General features: G+C 44.1%; 1 protein-coding gene across 2 annotated transcripts in view; it reads left to right on the plus strand.

The window, feature by feature from the left end:
- Window positions 1-9,142, plus strand: part of GLCE (glucuronic acid epimerase) — a 105,549-nt gene that overhangs the window by 16,042 nt on the left and 80,365 nt on the right. For both annotated transcript variants that reach the window (XM_006165298.3, XM_027767046.1), the window contains one exon: window positions 6,071-6,161. The gene's annotated coding sequence lies outside the window, so the exon portion shown is untranslated. Of the gene's footprint in view, window positions 1-6,070; window positions 6,162-9,142 lie in introns of those variants that run through there.

Below are 9,142 nucleotides of genomic sequence, written 5' to 3' on the forward strand. Positions count from 1 at the left end.
ACCGTACCTGCACTGTACCTGCACCGTACCTGCACCATACCTGCACTGTACCTGCACCATACCTGTACCGTACCTGCACTGTACCTGCACTATACCTGCACCATACCTGCACTGTACCTGCACCATACCTGTACCGTACCTGCACTGTACCTGCACTATACCTGCACCATACCTGCACTGTACCTGCACCATACCTGTACCGTACCTGCACTGTACCTGCACTATACCTGCACCATACCTGCACTGTACCTGCACCATACCTGTACCGTACCTGCACTGTACCTGCACTATACCTGCACCATACCTGCACCATACCTTCTACTATACCTGTACCATACCTGCACTGTACCTGCACCGTACCAGCACTGTACCTGCACTGTACCTGCACTGTACCTGCACCGTACCTGCACCGTACCTGCACCGTACCTGCACTGTACCTGCACCGTACCTGCACTATACCTGCACTGTACCTGCACCATACTTGCACTGAACCACACTATACCTGCACCGTACCCGCACTATACTACCTTCTACTTCCAGGCCACCTGCTGCATCGTAGAGGCTAGACCAATCTTCTTTAGCGGAATCAAATAGATTAGGTAATATTCAGGAGAAGCTGAACCTTTGTATGTAGGTTATTATTATTTTTAATTTAAATTAATTCCTGTATTTTTTTTAAGAAGTATGTATTCATTTAATTTCATTTGTTATTATTATTTTTCAATTTGACAAGAGAGAGAAAGATAGGAAAAGTGAGAAAGCAAGCCACCAGGTCCGGGACTCGAACCATGGTCAGCCATGTGGAAATCCAGCACCTTTAGCTGTCGTGCTACCTGCCGGCCCCTCTGTATGGGCTTTAGTGTTCTGTGACCACATATGATTATAGTATAAGAATTCCCTGGAACCTTATTGTACTACCGTGTTAGTGGAGATAAGATAGACTCTTGCAGACGTGTATAATTACCTCTGAGATAGTGTTTTCCATTTTACTTCGTTTCCTCTCAGCCTTCTTATTTAAATAAAGCAACAATTTTTCCCCTGATAATAAAGGTGGAAATAATTAATTTTTTTTTCTTTTTCACTTTCAGAATTGTCTCTGTGCAATTAAATGAATCACATTCCACCCCCATCCCACCCCAGAATTCTGTACTGACAGTAAATCAGTATTCTTAAAAAAAAGAAAAAAGAAAAATCTTTAATGAAAGTTGCTTTATGATGCCACTAAGCAGATGACAGGCTTCACTCTTCAATTAGGTGGGTCGTGGTTGGTAGCAGATTAGACTCGCAGGTGACACCGTAGCTAGAGGAGCTGCCATTTCGGTTGCCCATCCCATCGCATGTCAGGAAGGAGCGGAGAACTTTGTCACTTACTGTATCTTGAAAGTAAGCAGAATAAACGAGAGGATTTTTAACAGACTGGAAAATCCAAATGAAGAATCCTGGAAGGCCTTGCTGACTTAAAGATGTTCTTTTGTTTGTCAGGAGCTGAATTTCTTTTTTTTTTGTTTTGTTTTGTTTTGTTTTGTTTTTTCTTTTTGGAGAGATTTCTTGCTATAGGGCACGTGCACTCGCCAGATAGACAGAGAGAGACAGAGAGACAGAAAGCGAGAAATCACCCCCCAGGGGGGAAGGTCACACCGCAATCCCTTCTCCTCCATTCTCCTCTCAGGATCTTGGGCATGCACGCACACGCGCCCGGCCTGAGTTTTAAGCCACGGGTCCAGGACGCGAACCACGGTCGACTACATGGGAGTCCAGCGACATAGCCATTACGCTAACTGCTGGTTCCCTCAGGAGCTGGATTTCAACAGCAATCATGCAGTACACGTGATAGCTTTTGTGTATGGCCGGTGAACTAACGTGTGGGTCCACGTAGCGCTCGTCAGAGTTCAGAACTCCATCAGCTCAGAACCTCCCTCGTGCTGCCTCTGTCGCAGGGCCCTCCTCGTCTCCTAATGCCTGGCGTTTTGTATTTTGACTTTTTAGAAATGGTCACGAGATGGTACCATGCAGCACAGGGCCATCCGGGACCATTGCACATGCAGTTGCTCAGCATTCCACCCTCCGTGTCAGCATTTCCTTCCTTCTGTTGCTGAGCAGTGTGCAGTTGTAGAGCGGTACCACGGCTCATGCTTTCACTCACTGAAGGACATGTGCATTCCACTTTTTCACTATTTTAAATAGAGCTGCCATAAACATTGGTGTTCAGGCTTTAACTTCTCTTGGGTAAAAATGTGTCATAGTGGGATTGCTGGGTCCTGTGGTAAGTATATATTTAGCTTTAGCTGAAGAAATTGCCAAATTGCCTTCTAGAATGACTACCGTTTTGTATCCCATCTGCAATACATGTGTTTTCTAGTAGTTTTGCATATTTACTCACACTTGATATAATCAATCATTTTTTTTCCATGTAAGAGAGAGAACAAATGATTGAGAAGCATCCTTAACAGGGTCCCATGCCGCAGCCCTCCCCTCCCCTTAGCTTTTTCAGCCAGCCCGGATGATGGGCGTGTAGGTGCACTCCGCTGTGTACAGGTCAGTTGGGGAACAGAACCCTCTTCCATTTGGCTTCCAGCATTGCAAGGCCTAGTTTTTCAATTTAGTTGTTCTAATAGACTTACGGAGTATCTGATAAACATCTTGAGTGCCCCCCCCCTTTTTTTTCTTTTTGGGATCATACATATATCCTTTTCGGTGAATGGGTCTGTCCACTAAAAAAATACAACTTCTTTATTTTAGAATAATTTTAGATTTATAGAAGAGTTACAAAGATACTCAGAGTTCCTTCATATCTTCACCCAGCTTCCCATAATGATAACGTTTTACAAAACCAGGTGTATTTATCAAAATCAGGAGACCAGCGTTGGTGCCTTACTATTAACCACATTCCAGATTCCACACTCGGAGTTGCCTGATTTTCCACCAGCTGCCTCCTCTTTCAGGATCCAGTCCGGGATTCCACACTGCATTTGTGTCTCCTGTCTGCAAGGTTCTGTGCGTCTTTGCCTGTTTTTCATGGCCTTGCTGGCTTTGAGTGCCAGTGCTATTAGGGTGGGCTGTTGTGTAGACTTCCCTCCATGTGCATCTGTCTGGTGTTTTTCTTCTGGTTATACCGAGGTTACGGGCTTTAGAGGAGAGTGACAGAGGCGAAGTGCTCATCTCCCAACATCATCTGAGGGAGTACATGATCACAGGCCGCTTGGTTAAAGGTCACGTTTGTGAGATCAACCCACTATGAAGTTCATATTTTTGTCTTTTCATATTTTGTTCTTTGGAAATGATTTGCTAATTTCAGTGCACACTCAAAGGGGTGGGGAGATGAAGTTTCATTTATGGATGGGGTATACCTACATTTGTTATAGTCTACATTTGTTAAAAGGAAATGTTCGTCTCCTTTCTTCCATTTATTTATTTAGTCACTTACATAGAGAGACTATGTATTATATAGAGACTATATTAACTCTATATTACATATAATCTATAGACTAAGACTCATTATGTATAGACTATATACATTAGATATTAATATGATCAAATATTATTTGTATGTAGTCATTTATTTAGACCCTATATGATACATGATATATTAACACTATGTATTAGTTGTATATTATATATGGAGTATGTACAGTCTACATATATAAGTGACTATATAAATGACATTCGGCCACCGTCAGTGACAGACCACATGTACTGGCAGTGGTCCCATCCAATCTCACTGAGCTGAAAACCCCGTCTCGTGGTGGTGCGCCCGTGGAGACGTAGCGTCTCTGGCGGTGCTCGTGTCCTCAGGCCGGCCACACTGCGCGTCGTGTGAGAGAGCACACCACCGTGTACAGCACCTGCCCTTGGTGGTGATAGCGCATGGCTGTGCTCTTCTGGTCTGTGTGTCTTGGTCTGTCCTCCTCCTTACTGAAGTTTACCGTAGAGCCGTGTATGCCTCGTTAGGTTAGCAGCAGCCTCATAGCTCATGTTTGCTGAGCTCTTCGATTGGGTCCGTTTTCTCTTGTACTTGATTTAATCTTGTGTGTTTTTGCTCACTGTGGCCTTTCTAGTGGGACAGAATATGGAAGCGGAAGATAGTGATACTGATTATTGAGACCTTATGTAGGCTTAAAGTAATGTGTATGTGCTTTTAGAAAAAAGCTTGCAAAGTTACACTTAGTGGACAAAAGCTTATACAGGGCCTACTCTGTAACACAGGGGTTGAGTGCAGTGCATAGAAAGCCATGACTCGCTATGGTTCAAATCCCAGCTCAGGGGCTTAGGAAACACCCTGCCACGTGTGCCCACAATCACGACGGGATGGAGAAATAGGGAAGACAGCGTTGTTGTGTGGCCACTGTCCATTGGGTGCTGCTTTCTCCCACCCCCAGCTCCTCTGTCTAGTAAATGCACACTCCCTCTGGCAATTAAACAAAAAAGAAAAAAGCTTATGGAATAAGAATATAAAGAGAAAGAATATTTTGTACAACTGTACAGTGTGTTCTAGGCTGAGTGTTATTATAGAACTCAAAAAATTAAAAAGTTTTCAAAGTATACAAAGTAAAATAGGTATAGTAAGATAAGATTCATTTACTACTGAAAAAAGAAGCTTTTTTTTGGAGAGGTTTTTCGCTATAGGGCGCGTATGCTCACCAGACAGAGACAGAGAGACAGAAAGCAAGAAATCACCCCCCAGGGGAGATGGTCACGCCGCAATCCCTTCTCCTCCATTCTCCTCTCGGGATCTTGGGCACGCACGCACACGCGCCCGGCGTGAGTTTTAAGCCACCGGGTCTGGGACGCAAACCGTGGTCGACTACGTGGGAGTCCAGCAACATAGCCATTATGCTAACTGCTGGTCCTGAAAGAAGCTTTTTTAAAGAGAACTATGTGTTATTATCTTTCAGTTCACTACAGAGCACATGTGCTCACCAGAAACAGAGAGATCAAGTAAGAAAGCGTGCTGCCAGGTCTGGGACTCAAACCGCTGTTGGACTTGTGGGAGTCCACCATCTTAACCATCACACTACCTGCTGGTCCAAAAGAATAACTTTTTTGTTGTTGTTGTTATAGGGCATGTACACTCGCCAGATAGAAAGAGACAGAAAGACAGAAAGCAAGAAATCACCCCCCGGGGCAATCCCTTCTCCTCCACTCTCCTCTCAGGATCTTGGGCACACACACACACGCACCTGGTTTGAGTTTTAAGCCACCAGGTCCGGGACTCGAACCGCGGTCAACTACGTGGGAGTCCAGTGACATAGCCATTACACTAACTGCTGGTCCCCAAAAGAATAACTTTTTAATAAATGTAGTGCAGCCTAAGTTACAGTGTTTGTTTTTGTTATGTGGTGTACAGTAAGATCCTCGACCTTCCCATTCACTCTCCAACTCACCAGCTCACCCAGAGCAGTTTCAGTCCTGCAAGCTCAGTGTTGATCAGTGTCCTGTGCAGGCGCACCACTCTTTACATCCTATACCACAGTTTAGCTGCACCTTCCCTATGTTCGGACATGTTTGAATGCCCAGATCCTTGCCCTTGCGTTACAGTTGCCTACAGTGCGCAGTATAGACACGTGCCATGCAGGTTAGTAACCAGGAGCACTGGGCCTCCCACACAGCCTGTGCCGGGCATAGATGTCTTTGTATTCATCGCCTTTGCACATTTGCTGAGCTTCCTTAAACTGAGCTTCCCTTTCTTCTGCTGGTCTTCTAATTACACAAATACTAGTCATTACTGCCCCAGGTGCTGCCTTGGGAGAACCTGAGGGATAGCCACTCTTTCTCCCGTGTGTGGGGACCCCTTTCCCTCTTCTCCAGCCAGAAGTAGGTGTCTCCTGGAGCTTTCCATCTGGGCAGTGAAGTCGGGCTGGGTGGCGGAGTTAGAAAGCGCTGTTGCTGTAGCAGCACTCAGGTTCTCTTACCCAGCCCACCTGCTGCTGTTCACCTCTCAGAGTTGCGTACCCGCTCCGTGCACTCTGTCAGGGTCCTGCAACCCCGTTCACTTGGAGAGAAGGGGTGCAGCGTGATTACTCCATTTTACCTAGAGCTGAAACCTTACAGGTTTTCAATTTTGTTTCTCTAGGAATTCGACAAGAAACCGAAGTTTCAATTCAAATATACTTTGACTTGCAACCAGAGATGTATTAGAGTTTAGATTCTTTCATTTGATTAAGGTAAGATTTTTAAAATAAAATTTAATCAAAGTATATTTTAATTTATGCTTTATTAACACATTTTAATTTCCAGGTCTGAGCTAATAGTCTGACCTCAGAAGATATTTTCAGGGTGCCTCTACCATGTAAACGGCTGTGTGTCTTGTAAAAACTACCAGGTGCAAGGGAAACTTGGTTGTGTGTTCACCCAAGGTGCTCTGTACTGAGATCAACTCTTACCTAGAGCAGGAGTCAGCAAACTGTGGCCCCAGGCTAGCCACCTCTCCGGGAGGGAAAATGTCACTGCAGCAGAGCCACACTCTCATTCCAGCTCATCTGTGGCTACCTCTGTGGCTCACTCACCTAAAATCTGGCCCTCGTAGGAAAGTTTGCTGACCCTTGGCCTGGATCTGAATTAGACGATCCTACTATATCGTGTCATTATAATATACGCATGTTTTGGGGGGGTGTTGTTGTTGAACAACTAATTAGAAAACTGAACGTGCATGAACACGCATGCAAGTATGTGTGTACCTCTGCTGAGACTAACTTCTTGGAGCGACAGGGCCGTATTCTTTCTCAGAGGAGGAATTCGTTTTCTGGAATCATGTACTTTGAAAACAAGGTTTAATGGTGTGAACAGTTACATGCCAAACACTTCTAGGAGAAGTCTTCATTTTGCTTAGGTCTTAAAAGCTAAAATTCATATGTAAAGGTCAGGCTTGTTCCTGCTCTAAAAAGTATGCACATGCTTATATGTAATCACTTTTACTTTTCCTCAGAAATTCAAGCAGAACCAGTAATATTTTGAGAGTAACAGTTACATGTTTTTAGTGTCTGTTCTAGTATCACGGGGTTTACAATATATGAAGTGATTCAATATAAATCTCAAAGAGGTTTAAACCTAAGTCTACCTTTAACCACTAAACATAGTTTTATGTTAGAACGTTTTCATTTAAAACTTTATATACTCCAAAAGACAGACACAATTCCAAAACAAGTCCATCCAGATCCTTTCTTACCCAGTCACATATACTTTAAAAGATAAGCAGTATATTCTATTTAAAGAAGAAATTCGGTCTTTGTCTTTAACTCACATATTTTATTTCCTAAGGAAGAACAGTCCTCCCCACCTTTATTACTATTTGATCACTTATTTATGCCATTGGGAACTCAAGGGCACTTATTCTACTCTCCGTATTATAGAATCATGGCTCTTGTTACTTACTTTGTCGCTCAAATCGTTTCAGCTCTGGCCGTTGGGAGTGTTTTTTAAGTTTGCTTCTGTGTCCTTTGAACATGCATTGTCCTTTTTTCTTCTTTTGTTAAAGCAGTTTCTGACTCTACAGGATGCCCCAGGATCATCTTGTGTTTTCCTTCCCCAGCTCTGGAACCACTCACTTCCTCAAGGACCCCAGACCCATCTCATTGGGGAACAGGATTTAGTAAACACCTAGGTGCTAGGTGCTCGTTGCTGCTTGTCGACCTTTCAGCACTCAGCTAGGAAATACGCATTTAAACACTTAGCTCATACCGCCACCTCCAACTGCAATCTAACACAAGGGTTATTCTAACATTCCCTTTTTGCTTATTTTAACATCTCTCTCCCACCGTGAGAAACTTTTCACTATCTACAATGTATTTACCTACTTGTATATATAATCAGTAGTTCTAAGAAGTGCTTGTACTCTTGTGGGAAAGACATTTTCCCAGCAGAAGACAGCTCGTGCATGTGTCTTTTTATCTTTAGTCTCACAGTATTTAGCCACAGTGCTCTTTACTAAACTTGGTTTAATCAGGTCTTTTCCCTCATATCTGCTCATTCCACGGTGTCATTTATTTAGAACACAATTAGATTCCTGGGTTACAGTTGCATTCCATCTCTGGTCTCCCTGGTTTGTGTGTTGGCTTGCTTTTTATACGTAGTAAAATTCACTCCTTGTTTTGTAGTTCTTTGGGTTCTGAAAACTGCATCGAGTCATGTATGCACCACCAGCAGGTCCCCAGTTCCCCAGCGCTGCCACTTTGTAGTCTTTCCTCTCTCCGTTCCCAAACCCTGGCAGCCACTGATGGTTTCCCACCCTGGAGTTAGCCTCTCCCAGGATCTCACGTAAATAGAGCCATGCAGTCTGCTGCCTGACTCCTTCACTTAGCAAAGTACGCTTACGGCCCATCCATTTGTAGTGTAAATCCTTAATCTGTACGGTTCGCTGCTCAGGAGAACTCTGTCATGTACCACAGTTCATTTATTAAACTTATGTGTTGCGGGACATGCGGATCGTGTCCTGTTTGGGACAGCCATGAACAAAGCTACTGTAACCATTCATGTTAAAGGTGTGTGTGTGTGTGCGTGTACGCACATTTTCGTTTCACTGGAGTCAACACCTAGGCGTGAGATTAAGAACCTTAGCATAATCATGTATTTCACTTTATAAGAAACTGAGAGATTTTCCCAAATGAATGTACAGTTTTGCACCCCCCTCCCTCGCCCTCGTGTTCAAGAGTTCCTTTTGCTCCGCATCCTCATTCAAGTACTTGCTAGTGCCAGTTCGTTTTGCTGTTTAGCTGTCCTGGCATGTATGTGGTGGCGGCTTGCTGGGGTCCAGCCTCGGCAGTGGAGGGTGGCTCGTACACAGGAAGGTGACACGGGTGATCCGGAACAGAAATTAGACTGAGACCTCATTGCTCCTTAGCATGTTCTCAGCCGGCCACAGCCAGAGCCAGCTCCAGGCCGCCGCGCCGTGGTTATTAAAACATGCGTATTTATTGAGGGAGGTTTAGGAAGTAAGGAGGGTGAGGGGTAGTAAAAAATTTACTTTAAGGAACAGGGTGTACAAAGCATGGAAGCAATAATTATAAAACATGCTGTTTGTCTTGTCAGATGAGGTAAAATCAATCACAGTTCTCAGGATGAGGAAGTCCATTTGTCTGTTGTATCTTCTTCTTAGATCTTGATTACTGGGAAGGGTCTTTTGAAGAGGGGGCTTGCAGGATGTTTGATA

The sequence above is a fragment of the Tupaia chinensis genome, unplaced genomic scaffold (genome assembly GCF_000334495.1).
Source record: "Tupaia chinensis unplaced genomic scaffold, TupChi_1.0 Scaffold143878_1, whole genome shotgun sequence".
NCBI lineage: Eukaryota > Metazoa > Chordata > Mammalia > Scandentia > Tupaiidae > Tupaia > Tupaia belangeri.